The sequence below is a fragment of the Bubalus kerabau genome, chromosome 14 (genome assembly GCF_029407905.1).
Source record: "Bubalus kerabau isolate K-KA32 ecotype Philippines breed swamp buffalo chromosome 14, PCC_UOA_SB_1v2, whole genome shotgun sequence".
NCBI lineage: Eukaryota > Metazoa > Chordata > Mammalia > Artiodactyla > Bovidae > Bubalus > Bubalus kerabau.
In genome coordinates this window covers 41,856,165-41,872,645 of record NC_073637.1, presented here as the reverse complement: position 1 = coordinate 41,872,645, position 16,481 = coordinate 41,856,165, and the positions used below count along the sequence as shown (strand labels likewise).

At 36.4% G+C, this 16,481-nt stretch overlaps 1 long non-coding RNA gene across 1 annotated transcript in view; it reads left to right on the top strand.

Annotated features, from left to right (window-relative positions):
* LOC129627234 (uncharacterized) overlaps nt 1-16,033 on the top strand; it is an 85,060-nt gene extending 69,027 nt beyond the window's left edge. The window contains exon 4 of the long non-coding RNA XR_008702498.1: nt 15,766-16,033. This is a non-coding gene — a long non-coding RNA (uncharacterized LOC129627234). The remainder of the gene's footprint in view (nt 1-15,765) is intronic.
* Nucleotides 16,034-16,481: the final 448 nt, after the last annotated feature.

Genomic DNA, 16,481 nt, shown 5'->3' with positions numbered 1-16,481 from the left:
ATATATTTACTGGCTGACTCTTGCCTCATTCGTGGAGGAAAACTATGATATGGAAGGCTGATTTCTGCAACACAGCAGCCCTTAATTTACAGTCCTAATGTAGCACATGGATCATGAATGCTTAGAAAATATTTATTTTTCTAACATTCTATATAGGCTTTGTATGATTTTGGATATTATGAAAGTTTTAGGAAAAAATGTATTAGAAAAGATAAGTTCCAACTGCACTAAAGGTGCAAAATTTTTAGTTAAAATCAACCTCTGATTTCCAAGACATACTATGACTTTAATATCACTGACACTGTAAAGGCATGGATCCAAAGACTTACCAGAAAATGTACCAGGTCTACATTCTTTAAAAGACAGAATTATTGGTAACATAGAACAAGTTAGATAATGACTTTCTAATTAGATTCACTTCCAAAGACAGTTAAGATACAGAATGATTAAAAACTACTGTCTGTTAACATGTGTTTGCATTTTTGCTTTGCTTTTTTTTCCCTCTGCCCAGAGTATCTGTAGTATTTAAAAGTGAAATTATAATTCATTGAAGAGAAATGAAGACATGATTCAAGCCTAAGCATATACTTTGCAATATTTATCACTCCTGAAATATAATATGTCTGGAAGAAACTCCAAAAATCTTCATCCTTTTAGATAAACATATTGTTTTAAATGGTAATAAACTACAAAGAAATACCAGGAATGAACAAATGCATCTGTAAGTAAATTCAGGAAAAGTAAAGATTTGTAAATTTGTACAGTAAAAGCAGTAAAGCTGTTTATTTATTTGTCGAGTTCTTAGCTTCCATCGCAAAGATTTCTCTTATGTATAACAATTTTTCAGAATGCATTCTCATGAATTAGCTCAATACGTTACCACAAGGACTATGGGACATGGACTGAGATGTCTCGTTGGAGTGAAAACAGAATTGCAGAGAGGAGATGCGACTCACCCAACATCCGGAATCCAGAAAGTGGCAAGGCTGGGACTCAAGTTCAAATCTTTGAGCTGCTGATTCAGAGCTCACTCTTCTAAACCACACTGCTCCTTTTTTTCCTTCAAGTAAAGAGACCGTGAACATATTTCACTCTGTGTGATGTATAGGTTTATTGGGAGAGTGACACAACAGAGCAGTGAAGTGCAAACCATAGAAATGAAGTCATGCATAAAACTGCATAAGAAATATGTATATTGAAGTCCTAGTTCATGAAGGTGCTGGGGCCATGTGGCTTCCTGTATTATTTATGGACACATTGTTATTTCTGTATTATTATTATTGTTTACCTTCTCTGGTATACCTTATTGTTTAAATAAATGGTGCAGCAGGCAGTATGTAGCATGAATGGTGCACTTTAATTAAAAAGAAAAAAAAAACAAAACAGAGGGCTATCTAGGTTCAAGTGCTAAACTCCTTCCTTGCCACAACCTGAGGGCATTTCAGGTTCATCATGGAGGGAATGCCTCTCTGTCTCTGAGAAGGGCTTCCTTTTCAGCTGTGTCATGAATGCTGAGACCAGAAATGGCAGTGATTGAAGATTTTCAAAAGTGAGGGAGAAAGTGGAAACTGCCAAAGGAGCTACCATGGCCCTGAATGAAACCTACTGGTTTGACATTCTGTTTGAATTGATTTAAAAAAGCCTGACATTTGGTAATTTATTGCAAAGTCACTAAAAAATATAAAAATTTTAAAACAAAAGGGAGACTGTTAGAAAGGGTATGTAAATTAGCTTCCAATATAATATCATTTACCATTTCTGTTTTTCAATGTGCATTCAAATCTGATTCTTACAATATTTCAATTTACTTTTAATAGCCAGATGTTGGATGTTTCACCATTTCGCCTGTATTAATTTATAATATTAAACTGTTTTATTTAATAATTAATTTTTCGTTTAAAAGGCCATTAGGAAAATGAATCATTCTGTTTTACTTCCTAAGTTAATTTCTAAAGCAATCTTACAGTAATAACATGACCTTATTATTTTTAAAAATAAAATTAGAAGTACTTAGACAGGATTCTCCTTGAAACAATTTAACCAAAGATGATGTTTAAAGATAAAGGAAAGCAATGTGGCTCACTACTTAATAATATGGGCTCTGGACTCAAATGTCTGCATTCAAATCCTTGCATCTCTGTGCTTCAGTTTTCTGATCTATAAAATGAGGAAAAGCATAAAATCTTTCACAGAGTGGATGTGAGGATGACATGCAAATGCCAGTGCCTGGCAAATATAAAATATTCAATATGTGTTAGCTATGTTTTCAAGAAAGATGTATCTAAATGGTGGTATTATAATTCAGCCTAAAGTAGTCATGGCTCATGAAAGAGTAGGAGTTTCAGGGATTCCAGGAAAAAAAGTACAGTTCAGGCAGCATCTAGTGAAAGAAGTAGGGAAATGATTATCACTCTGAAGTCAGGCAAATATTGTCAATACTTGCCTCGTTAGAGATGTGTAACTTTGAGTTCACCTGTTCTTAAGGCTACTTCTTCATTTGTAAAATAAATACTCTCATACAGGGCTTTTTTTTTTTTTTTTACTAGATTAGAGCGAGATTAATATCAATAATTAGCCAGTGCCTAGTGATAGTAGCCCTTCAAGATATGGCTATGGGATTGTTATTTGTGGTACCCAAGGAGGGATGTGGTACCCATGGGGAAAAGGGAGAAGGTGGTAGAGATCCAGGGCCCAGAACACAGGACAATCATTGCAGAGTTGACACAAGGGCTTTGGTCAGCTCCAGCGGCTCCACCAGCTGAGCCGTCATCTACCTCAGGCCATTAGTGAACTCTTGCTGGGGACAAACAACCCAAAATTGGTGTTAAGAGGCGTTGATTCTGGGCCAGCACCAGGGATAGTTCCCAGGAGCCCTTCGAAAAGCAGACCACTTGTTTCTTCTCCCAGTCTTTGCTCAGGTTTTCAAAGGTCAAGTTCCTTCCAACTCTTCTTTTTTTATTATTAATTTTTATTAGGGTATGGATGGTTTACTATGTTGTGTTAGTTTCTGCTGTACAGCAAAGTGAATCAGTTATACATATATATATATATACATACATATCTTCACTCTTTTTAAGAACCTTTTTCCATATAGTTTGTTACAGAATATCAAAGAGAATTGCTTGTGCTATACAGTAGGCTCTTTTTAGTTAACTATTTTATACATAGCAGTGCATATACGTCAACCCCAATCTCCCAATTTATCCCTCCTCCCCCTTTTTCCCTGATAACCATGCTTGTTTTCTACATCTGTGACTCTATTTCTGTTTTGTAAATAGGTTCATTTGTACCTTTTTTTTAGATTCCATGTATAAGCAATACCATATGATATTTGCTTTTCTCTGTCTGACTTACACGCTCAGTATGACAATCTCTAGGTCTATCCGTGTTGTTGCAAATGGTACTATTTCATTCTTTTTTATGGCTGAGTAATATTCCATTATAATATAATGGTGTATATGCATGTACCACATCTTCTTATCTTCTCTATCCCTTCCTCTGTCAATGGGCATTCAGGGTGCCCCCATGCCTTGGCTGTTGTAAATAGTGTGGCAGTGAACACCAGGTGCATGTATCTTTTTGAACTTTGGCTTTTTTCACACTTCTGTTTCTTATCCCAGTCTCTGCTCAGACTTTCAAAGGTCAGATTCCTTTCAAGACAGTTTCCAACACTTCTTGATGAAGACCAAGTTGAATCCCTCATCCCCCCGCCCCCAGGAGACTTAGTAACAACAAGATGACCAGGCTGCGGAATGTATTAGATCGGGAATAAGATGAGTAGCTTTTTCTCTGACTGGATGAGAATTGTTTTTTTAAGCATGATCATAATTCTTTTGATTGTCATATTCCTTCAGGCTGATGAATTCTCAAGTTCAATGTCACTGTGTTTAGTTTTGTCCAGGTTTGTTTTGAGGTATTTTGCAAGTAATATGTCACCAATAATAAAATCATCCAATGCCGAAGTTGGCCAATGACTTACATTTTAAAACAAATAAAACATTTTTGAATTTGAAAAGCAAATCACAGAAAACAGTCTATATTATGATTTAATTTTAAAAACACAATTCAGAAAAAGAACAATAAAGTAACACATGGCTTAGGAATACATACCTATGTGGTATGAGTATAAAAAGGCAAGAGAATGAATAACACAGAATTCAAGGTAGAAGTCTCTCTATTTGATGGCAGGCAGATCAAATCAGGGAGGAATTCACTGGAAGTTTCAACTGCACCAATAATATTTTATTTCCAAAGTTAGGTTATACATTTATTAGATGGAGAAATTTCCAAAATTACTGAAGTTATACCATGCACTGCCTTCTTCCTTTCCTGATCATAAGTTGAAACTTACCTACCCCAATCACTCCATGTGACTAGGTACTCAGCCATGGAGGTAGAAATCTTTCCACTGAAATTACATCAAGCTAGCTCTAGTGCATCAGTTTGCTCTCAGTAATTCAGTGCTTCAGAAAGATTATGCTAAGAGTTGAAAGGCTTGCATTATTTAACTTTATTTACTGTATAAGAAACTCATCAGCACATCGGCCTGAGACTAATGCTCTGGGTGCCTGCAATTTGAGCTTGCTGCCTTTAGAGAGGAATTAACTTCTATTGTTATTATTCAGCAGCTTTGGTGACATAACATTTAGGTGCCATTTAACCAGGTTCAACATGATTTTTTTTAGAGGTGATCATGGGGCAAAAGGGTTCTTTGCTTTCCTTTTTCTCTTTGTTTTGTTTTCTTCTCATTTTTGAATGCTGTGTGGCTGTGGCCTTGCCTTTCTTTGCTTTGAAGTTCCTGCCAAATTGATTGGGCTCCCTGCCCAGAGAGATTAGAATTGAGAGGTGAGTAGATAAATTGGTACCCAGTTGTGATCCAAGGGCCTTTTCAGGGACTAGCTTCTCATAAAAGGACAGATGGGTGGATTTTCAATAGAAAGCATCCTGAATTTGAAGAGAGAATTTCTGAGTTCAAGTACAAGCTCCAAATAATAATAGGTGCGTAAGACCCTGGTTAAGTCACTTACCTTCTTTTAGTCTCTGTTTATTCCTCTGTAAGCTTGAGAATAATAACAATTGTCATGTTTTCCCTGTAGTATCAAGATCAAGTGAAATAAATAGAAAATGTCTTGTGAATACATACAATATGAATTATTATCCTCAACTTCTCCCTATTCCTATTTCCCTTATCTAATCTCTCACAAAGTTCTATCAGTTTTACCTCTGAGATAACTTTAGTTTGTGTCCATTTCTCTGCTTTCCCTACAGCCTCATTGAAGCCATCTTTTTGTCCCTTTCTTGTCTGTCCTTTCCTATCCTTATCGTCATGCAACCCATTTTCCTAACTGGAGCCAGACAGATCTTTTAAGGGATGCAACCCTGATTATCCTACTCTTCTGCTTACAGCCTTTCACTGGCATCTCCTTATTCTCAGGATGAAGACCAAAACCTGAAGCTGGTCTGAAACTTCTGTGTGATCTGGTCCAAGTTACTGCTCCTGTTTCATCTGACTCCTTATTCCTCTTTAGCTTTTGAGTCACAATACCATAACTACATAGAGAAGTTTTTTTTTTTCTCTTTTTACCCTACTGGCCTGAGTATTATATAGTTTGATGCATTAACCACACCCTATGCATCACACACCCGAAGTCAGGAAGGCAAGGTTTAAAAGTGAAACATAAAACACAGAAACAGAAAGACGAGAGTATGCTTAGTAGGAACATTGATGGGTCTCTAAATGTTGTTATTTTATTATTGCTTTATTTTCTCAAATTCAAAAACATTTCAAAGATCATTCATAAGGTAATATATTTGGGGGAAGTATTTGAGAGTGAAGTGAAGGTTCACTGATGGATGGGGTTGGGAAACCTTCATAAGCTCACGGATATTGACAGAATGACATTTTACTCTTCCAAGTAGTACTTACTTCTAGGTAATGGGTAGGGAAATTTAGTATGTTGCCTGTCTTTTCTAAAACATTTTTTTATGCTTTGACATGTTGAGTTGGATTGATTCACCTGTGTAATTGAAAAGTATAATTTGGTCTTGGTGTAATTGGTCTTCTCCTGGAATGCTTATCTGACAGGACAGATCAATTATTAGGTTGGTTCTGCTTCTACCTACATACAGATCAGAACACATGTAAATTTTTCTTGGAAGTTCATTTATTAATGATATCCATATTTAAACACACATGCAAAGCTTACATTATATCTACCTACTATTTTTTCTCTCCCTTACATATGTGTATATGTATAAATACATATACATCATTTTCATTCATATTTATTACTTCTGTTAATTATTTTAATATATTTCATAAGGGTTTTATTAATATTTTTAATATATAAATACAGAATAAGAATGAAAGATGGTTAAGATCAGTTTTCTTGTACATACTTAATAATTAATCAGCCAATATGAAAAATGTATGCCTTCTTGTTCAAGTTACACACTCTCCATGAAGTTAAAATTAGCCTTCCTCTCACACATCTCTTCCTCCTCCAATCCATCTATCTTTCAAATTGCCATCAGATTTGGAAGTTGGCAACTTCCTAAGAAACAAATCTGATGGTGTCACTCTGCTGTTTATGCATCTTGCTGGTTCCCCATTACCTAAAGGAAAAAAAAAACCTAATTTATTTAGCATTAGAATTTCATCCAACTTAGTATCTGTTGCCATTCTTCCCTTGTATACCTCAAATATCAGTCACAATGAGCTTTTCAATACTTTCAATGCAAGAGATGTCTTGTCACAAATTGGGAATTTTTATATTTGATTTCCCTTTCCAGGAATATTCTTACCTTCTTTTATATCTAGGAAAATACTATTTATCCGTTAAGACAATTAAAAGTCTTTTTTTTCCCTATAAACATTTTCTTTATTAATCAGTATTACTAGCTCCTTCTTCCCTGGAATACTAAATATATACTGTAACTAAAGGACTTGTCAATAATATTATAATCATTTATAAGCCTGTTTCTCTCTCTTTGATTATGACTTCCTTGGATACAGGGAACCCGATATTACTTAAGACACAATTAAGCTGCTGTAAGAAAAAAAAAATGAACAAAAATAAAGTAGTTTAAACAAGATACATTTTTCTCTCATCCATCTGATCTTAAGCAGTTCATGATTGACATGGCACCTCCACAATGCTGGGACACATGCTCTACTCTGTCCAGCCTTCAAACATCACTCCCATCCTGTTATTCAAGAAGTTGATCTAGTTTCTGCAATTACATCTACGTTTCAGATAGAGGGCTTCCCTGGTAGCTCAGTTGGTAAAGAATCCTGCAATGCAGGAGACCTGGGTTCCACCCCTGGGTTGGGAAGATCCCCTGGAGAAGGGAAAGGCTACCCACTTCAGTATTGTGGCCTGGAGAATTCCATGGACTGTATAGCCCATGAGGTTGCAAAGAGTCAGACACGACTGAGTGGCTTTCACTTCACTTCAGACAGAGAATGCAAAGGAGAAAGGTGAAGAGGAGATTCAAGACCCAGAATTTGACTCCCTATTACTGCCAATAACATTGGTTTGGAGGCTTGGAGCTGGCATCTTAGATTGACTATCAATTTTACCCACTCAAATTACTACAAAATCACAAAATAAAGAGCTGGTCAGAAGCTAACTAGCAAAAATTCTTTTTAAAGCAGTAAAACCACCCTGACTATTCTAAAAGATCTTAATAGAAGAGTACACTTTTAAAAGGGAGATTACATCTCAGTTATATTGCACTGAAAGCCTTTCTGTAATATGCCTTCATCTTAAAAGAAACCAATGGGAAATCAGAACAAAATTAAGCAAGTTTGGGCTGAATCTCCATAATGACATATTAAAAATAATTCATTTTTAAATATTTTGAAAAAACTAATAATTTTTTCTTAAATGTAACATAAGAGTATGAGGCAAAATTAATAAGTTACAGAATCGTAAATGTTCTTCCTTCTGCATCTATCCAGTTTCTTTCCTTGGGGGAACCAGTGTTACCAGTTTCTTATGTATCATTCCAGAATATTCTATACATGTATAGATGGATGATGGCATGCAGTTTTGCATCTTGTTGTGTTCAACCTTCATTTACTTTGGAGATCATATAAGGCTTATTTTAAATTAGAAAAGGTATAAATGTCAAAATATGGTCTCACTTTTTGTAACAAAATCCTTCTCAAATTCAAAAGACAATATTCAAAATATACTACCTATTCTTCAAATAGCCTTGAGGTTTATCTTTCCATCTGTTATCGTCTCAATTTTTTTTTCGTCTGTGCTCTTGTTATGTTCTGCTGGTTCCAAGAGCAAGCCAGGCCCTTCACAATTTTCTTCTTTCCTCTTTCTGTGTCTCTACCTTGAACTCATGCCTCTGGCAGTTTGCATGGAGGGTGCTCATTTCTCAGGCTTCAGTTTAAATATTGAGTCTTCAGAAAGGCCTTCTAGACCCTTCTTTCTAGAGCTCACCATTCACCCTGGGCCCCTTCTGGCATTTTTGTGAGCACACTGGATATATACTTCATTGTACACACCCAATCTGTAATTGTATTGTTTACTTGTTTGCTGTCTCAGTGCTCCTCTGAGACATAATCTCTACTGAGGCAGGAACATTGTCTTGTTCATCTTGTATATCCATCTAGCACTTTGCTTGGCACCTGGTAAGGATCGATGGGTGTTTGGTAAATGAAAAAAACTCAGATGAACAATCAGCAAATTTCTTCTTGAAGCCTGTTAATCAACTAATCTGCCCCGCCTTTATTTCACTGAGTGATTCTCAACTGCTTGCACACAAAGATATGCAAGCTATACTATGCTAAGTCACTTCAGTCGTGTCCGACTCTATGTGACCCCATAGACGGCAGGCTGTCTGCCGTCTGTTGCCCTGATGGGGCAACCCACCAGGCTGCCCCATTCCTGGGATTCTCCAGGCAAAAACACTGGAGTGGGTTGCCATTTCCTTCTCCAATGCATGAAAGTGAAAAGTGAAAGTGAAGTTGCTCAGTGGTGTCCAACTCTTAGCGACCCCATGGACTGCAGCCTACCAGGCTCCTCCGCCCATGGGATTTTCCAGGCAAGAGTACTGGAGTGGGGTGCCATTGCCTTCTCAGATGCAAGCTATAAAATATGTCAAAAAGTTGTGAGAAAAGAGGTAAAGTCTCTTTCCTTTTGTCCTGATAAATAACTACACACATTTCATCTATGAAACCCTTCCACTTCATTGTGATTTTTCACAGCATCATACATTTTTTAAAAGGCTCTATGAATATAAAAGCTATATTTGCACTGTCCTGTAATCTATTGTGTGCAATAGCATTATGTCTGAAAAAACAATGAAGGTATATGCTTTAATTTAAAAAAATACCTTATTGCTAAAAAATGCTAACCATCATTTGAGCCATCAGTTAATCGTAATTGTTTTGCAGGTGGAGAGTTTGAACTATTTCTTTCCTTTCATCCTCCAACAAACATTAATTCGGCACTTGGAATGTATCAGGTGCTGTGGGGACATGGTATGTGGGGTGTGGTAAGAATACCTAAAGGAGTAAAGTCACTTTTCTTCTCTCTTGCTCAGATCCATGAAAGGAATTTCAAATCTTCATTTTCCTGCCAAGCTGAGTCAAAAATATTTCTTGCCACATGCAAAGTAACTTGTAAAAGATACTTATTTGAATTATCATTTTAAAATTAGATGCAGTAATGCAGGATCAAGGGAGGAAATTTTACAGTTACAGATAAGGAAAAAAGTCACATAAAATGTGAATAATTAGTAATATACCTCTCCCTTGCTCTATCATTCCACTTATTTTCCTAAAAGGTACATGAATATATATAACATAACTATTTGTTTACAAAATGATTTTATAGTATATATGTAGTTTGTAGCTATTTTAAACATAATCATCTACTGTGAACATAATTGAATAAGTAAGTCAACGTGTTTATTAGGGACATATATTATTACCTCATTTAGTGCCATTATTTATTTAACCAATCCTTTTTGTGTATTTTGATTGTTCCTTTTTTTCAATATATTATACAAATCACTGTGGCCAATATGTATGTACATAGATCTTTAATTACATCTTAGACTAAGTTTTCTGACAATATAATGGCAGAATGATAATAGTTTACAAATGCTTTAAATGTATTTACTCAATGCTTACTTTGTACATTTTTGCTCATCTGATCTTCAGAACAATTCTCTGAGGGAGTTACCCAGAATACTGATGCATAAAATGTTAAGATCACATTTGATTCAATAGCCGTCAACTGTAGGAAACACCACTATTATATACAATTTAAAAAGAAACCAAATGCTGCCAATTAATTTCTAAGAAATATTTAAATATGCACACTAGAATTAAATAGAGTCTCCTGAATTGCTCAAGATAAGATAGTTCATAAGTGCAGAGCTGACATTTAAACCTGTGACAAGTGGCTGCAGAGGCTACACTCTTAGACATATAGCTCTGTTTTCTTGCCAGATTGAACTCACATTTATAAGGCTTTTAATACAAGAGTGCCTTCCAGAAAGGTTGTAGCAATTTGCATTTCCACCAATAGGGTTAACAAATTTAAAAACAAAACTTGTTTCTGCAAGTTTTTGCCAATATGGTGGCTATCTTTATACTTTTTATCAATGTGAAAGATCAAAAAAAATAATTTCGTTTGCATCTATTTGACTACTCATGAGGTAAATAATTTGTCAAATACTTATTTACTAATTGTATTTCCTGGATGGCTTAACAGTGAAGAATCTACCTGCCAATGAAGGAGACAGGCTCGACCCCTGAGTCAGAAGATCCCCTGGAGATGAAAATTGCAACCCATTCCAATATTCTTGCCTGGGAAAGGAGCTTGGGGTCGTAAAATAGCAGGACACCATTTAGCAATTAAACATCAACAACAATTATATCTCATCATTTAAAAATTGTAGTTATGTATACATTTATCTCTTTTTATATTAAGGATGAAAATGAAAAGTGAAAGTGTTAGTCTCTCAGTCAAGTCTTGACTCTACCACCCCACGGACTGTAGCCCTCCAGATTTCTCTGTCCATAGAATTCTCCAGGAAAGACTATTGGAATGGGTAGCCATTCCCTTCTCCAGGGGATCTTCCCAACCCGGTGATTAAACTCAGGTCTCCTGCATTGCAGGAAGATTCTTTACCATTTGAGCCACCCGGGAAACACATTTTAAGGATAGTAATGAACAGTTTGTTCATTGTAGACATTTTGTGTCTGTTATTTTCTTTTTAGCTTTGTTTACAATACATTTTTAATTACAAAGTCAAATCTACCAAAATTTTTCTTCATAATTATTGCTGTTACTGTAACATATCCACATTTAAATATTCTGTTAAACTTTCACAAAAAGCTGTTGAAACACCAGATACCAGTGAGAATGCAGCAGAACTGAGACCTGAAGAACATAATTAATTTTTGACTTAAATGAATTATATTTATACTGCCACTCAAAAGTGATAAAACATATACGTTCTTTTTTTGAATGCAGATTGAGCATAAAACAAAAATTTTAAAAACTGAAATAATTCAAAGTATGTTTTCTGAACACAGTTAAAGCAAATAAGAAATAAAAAGGAATTTGTAACAAAAGTTTTTTTTAAATCAAAAAGTCTGCCAATGTTTGTAAATCACCACTATACTTCATAGGTCAAATAAGAAATCATAATAAAATTTCAGAAGATTTTGAACCCATTGTCAACAAAGATGTTACATATCAAATCTTGTAAGATTTAGCTAAAGCAATACTTAGAAGAATATTTTGTAGTATTAAATGTCTATATTTTAAAAAGTAAGACTAAAAATCAGTGATCCATGGTACCATATCAAGAAACTAGAGAAGTAAATGAAACCTAAAGAAAGTAGAAGTAAGAGCACAATATGGAGCAGGAAAATAAAATAGAAAAGAAATACACAGAAGAGAAAATTTAACAAACTGAAAATTTTGTTCTTTGAAATGATTAACAAAATTGATCATCTGTAGAATGATCATTTCTCCTGAGAATGTGCATTTTAAAAAAATTTTTATTTGGAGGATAATTGCTTTATGACATTGTATTAGTTTTTGCTGTACAACAACATGAATCAGCTACATGTATACACATATTTCCTCCCTCTTGAGCCCTCTTCCTGTTCCCCCCATCCCACCCCTCTAGGTCATCACAGACACCTAGTTGAGCTTCCTGTGTTACATAGCAGCTTCCCACTAGCTATCTATTTTACACATGGTAATATTTATATTTGGAGAAGGAAATGGCAACCAACTCCAGTATTCTTGCCTGGAAAATTCCATGCACATAGGAACCTGATGGGCTATAGTCCATGGGGTAGCAAAGAGTCAGACACAACTGAACACACACACAACATGAAATTATAACATGGTGTCCTAGCAGCATGACAGATGAGCAGCTAACAAAATGATTGCTTACTAGGTATAATTGAGTTAAGGAAAGAATAAGCAGAAGGCCAAGATTAATTACTCCAATAGCTATTCATGAATCCTTGTCTAGTTTCCAAACCTGAGTCAATTCTCAGATTCAAAGATTATAGCTATTTACTTAAGTAATCATATACTAGAGGAAGGCAAATGTGTATATCTTTCAAGGGATGTTGATTCTGGGTTCCAAGTGTTTCTGGTATCTGGGGACTTATGGTACCAATGTAGCAATATTGACCTCTGTTAGAGTAGGTCACATGTGAATCAGGTAACAAATGGAGTTCTCATTCAGGTACAGTTCACAGTAGGAAATTTGGTGGCTATTTCCAACTTCCCAATGCATCATTGAAATAGACATACTTAGCAATGTCAAATTTTTCATATTGGTTCTTTGGCTCAGGAGTAAGAAATATACAATAGAGTAAAAGCTATTATGGTAGGAAAGGCTGTACAAAAGTAACTGAAACTTCTCTAACTTTCCTAGGCAAAAAGGTAAATCAAAGAAAATATCATACCCTGGGGGAAATGACAGAGTTTAATGCTGCCCTCAAAGATGCAAGAATGTTCCTTCTCATCATTTAATTTACCAGTTTGGCTCCTGCAAAAATAAGATGAATCACTTCATATGACAATACTATTCACTTAATGAATGATTAGCTTTCAGCTTAATCATTTCAGCTACTGTGCTGAATACTGTCTCTTTACTAAAGAAGAACATAGCATATGATATGTGGTATGTAAGTACCATATATGTACTTACAGATATGTGGTATGTAAGTACAATCATATGAATGTGTTCTTTTTAATACACATCAAGAATTTATCAGAAACAGTTCATATTCACAGAATTTATTCATGGTCATACACAAAGAGACTTGGAATTTATTTAAACATTCTACAGAGCAAAACATTGGTGTCCTTGATGACATTTACATCAACTGGAGAAAATGAGCAAGATTTGGCAAGTACTCTATATGCTTGCCATCTAGAGGATTTCAAATCCTAAAAGATGATGCTATGGAAGTGCTGCACTCATTATGCCAGCAAATTTGGAAAACTCAACAGTGGCCACAGGACTGGAAAAGGTCAGCTTTCATTCCAATCCCAAAGAAAGGCAATGCCAAAGAATGTCCAAACTACCACACAATTGCACTCATGTCACATGCTGGCAAAGTAATGTTCAAAATTCTCCAAGCCAGGCTTCAACAATACATGAACCATGAACTTCCAGATGTTCAATCTGGATTTAGAAAACTCAGAGGAATCAGAGATCGAATTGCTAATATCCATTGGATCATTGAAAAAGCAAGAGAGTTCCAGAAAAGCATTTACTTCTGCTTTATTGACTACTCCAACCAGATCACCTTACCTGCCTCCTGAGAAATCTATATGCACGTCAAGACGCAACAGTTACAACTGGACATGGAACAATAGACTGGTTCCAATTCAGGAAAGGAGTACCTCAAAGCTGTGTATTGTCACCCTGCTTATTTAACTTATATGTAGAGTGCCGCTGCTAAGTCGCTTCAGTCGTGTCCAACTCTGTGCGACCCCATAGACGGCAGCCCACCAGGCTCCCCCGTCCCTGGGATTCTGCAGGCAAGAACACTGGAGTGGGTTGCCATTTCCTTCTCCAATGCATAAAAGTGAAAAGTGAAAGTGAAGTCGCTCAGTCATGTCCGACTCTTAGCGACCCCATGGACTGCAGCCTACCAGGCTCCTCTGTCCATGGATTTTCCAGGCAAGAGTACTGGAGTGGACACCATGCTAAATGCAAGGCTGGATAAAGCACAAGCTGGAATTCAGGATTGTCAGGAGAAATATCAATAACCTCAGATATGCAGATGACACCACCCTTATGGCAGAAAGTGAAGAAGAACTAAAGAGCCTCTTGATGAAAGTGAAAGAGGAGAGTGAAAAAGTGGACTTAAAACTCAACATTCAGAAAACTAAGATCATGGCATCTGGTCCCATCACTTCATGGCAAATAGATGGGGAAACAATGGAAACAGTGACAGACTTTTTTTTTTTCTGGGGCTGCCAAACCACTGCAGATGGTGATTGCAGCCATGAAATTAAAAGATGCTTGCTCCTTGGAAAAAAAGCTATAACCAACCTAGAGAGCATATTAAAAAGCAGAGACTACTTTGCCAACAAAGGTCTGTCTAGTCAAAGTTATGGTTTTTCCAGTAGTCATGTATGGATGTTAGAGTTGGACTATAAAGAAAGTTGAGTGCCAAAGAATTGATGCTTTTGAAATGTGGTGTTGGAGAAGACTCTTGAGAGTCCCTTGGACTGCAAGGAGATCCAACCAGTTCATCCTAAAGGAAGTCAGTCCTGAATATCCATTGGAAGGACTGATGCTGAAGCTGAAACTCCAATATTTTGACCACCTGATGTGAAGAATTGACTCATTGGAAAAGGCCCTGATGCTGGGAAAGATTGAAGGTGGGAGGAGAAAGGGTCTACAGAGGAGGAGATGGTTGGATGGCATCACTGACTCAATGGACATGAGTTTGAGTAAACTCCGGGAGTTGGTGATGGACAGGGAAGCCTGGTGTGCTGCAGTCCACGGGGTCACAAGGAGTCAGACACAATGAGTGACTGAACTGAACTTAACTCGATGATAGGGCTTCCCTGGTGGCTCACATGGTAAAGAATCTAATTGCAATGCAGGAGACCAGGGTTCAGTCGGGGGTTGGGAAGATACCCTCAGGAGGGTATGGCAACCAACTTCAGTATTCTTGTCTGAAGAATTCCCATGGCAGAAGAGCCTGGTGGGCTACAATCCAGGGATTGCGAAGAGTCCAACATGACTAAGTGAACACAACTGAGTGACTAAGCACAGGACAGCACTAGATGTTACACTGCAATGAGTTGTGTGGCTGGGAGAGAAGTGGGTAGTGGAAATCTTGTCAGTGTGTTAAATTGCAGATGGAGCAACTACTTTATGTAAAGAGAGAAGTGGCCTGAGCTAAGGATATTCATAGACTCATGTATACGTCTCTTTGTGACCCTATGGACTGTAGCCCACCAGGCTTCTCTCTCCATGGGATTCTCCAGAAAGAATATGGGAATGGATTGTCATGCGTTTCTTTCTCCAGGGGATCTTCCTGACCCAGGGATTGTATCCACATCTCACATCTCCTGCAAAGGCAGGCAGGTTCTTGACCACTAGCGCCAGACTTAGCTTATTATGAAATAACTTAGCTAGTCAGTCAGGGGCCTTGATGAAGATGCAAGGAAGTCTGGGAAAATGGTATCTAAGTAGACTTATGGGAATAAGCAGACTGTGTTTTATTTTTTATTACAGCAGAGAGAATCCACTGTGGAAGAGACACTAACAGCCAAGTGATCAGGATGAAAAGGACCGTTGATGTCAACCCACCAGTCACGGCCAACCAGAGCAATGGTAGCTGGAGTTTGCCCAACTAACCCTCCTCTCATAAATCCCCCCCCCAATTTTGACCAGTTAGAAATTATAATTCCATCTTATAGATTGTACAAATGTGTTAAGTGCATACAAAATTTCTCTGATATATATATATATATATATTTTCATTCAGGTTATATGCTGAATACAATAGACATGACATGATTACTGAAATGGTCAATCATTTTGTTTACCTTCTTGAATTTTATTTGCATTTAGAGGGAAAATTTACAGGCTTGGTATTTAAAAATCACACAGCTAATTTTCAAATACAATATGAGGCAGATTTATAAAATAGAAACCTGCATAGAAGATATTTGAAATAATGATAAAAGAGAACTTCCAAATAATAAAGTATAATGGAAATGTGAAGCAACTATTTCATTGTCCACTACATTTTTTTCTGAAAGTGTAAAACTCCTGACCATTAGGCCCTGAAGGGAAATAAAATGATGAGAAAGTTTTATGATACCAGAAATCATGAATTTGTTTGAAATTTTTAAAATATATTTCTTAAACATATTCTTTAGGAAGAGGTTATTATGCTAATTACATAGTGAACATTAAGCAAACATAATGGAGTTTGTCTTAAACTG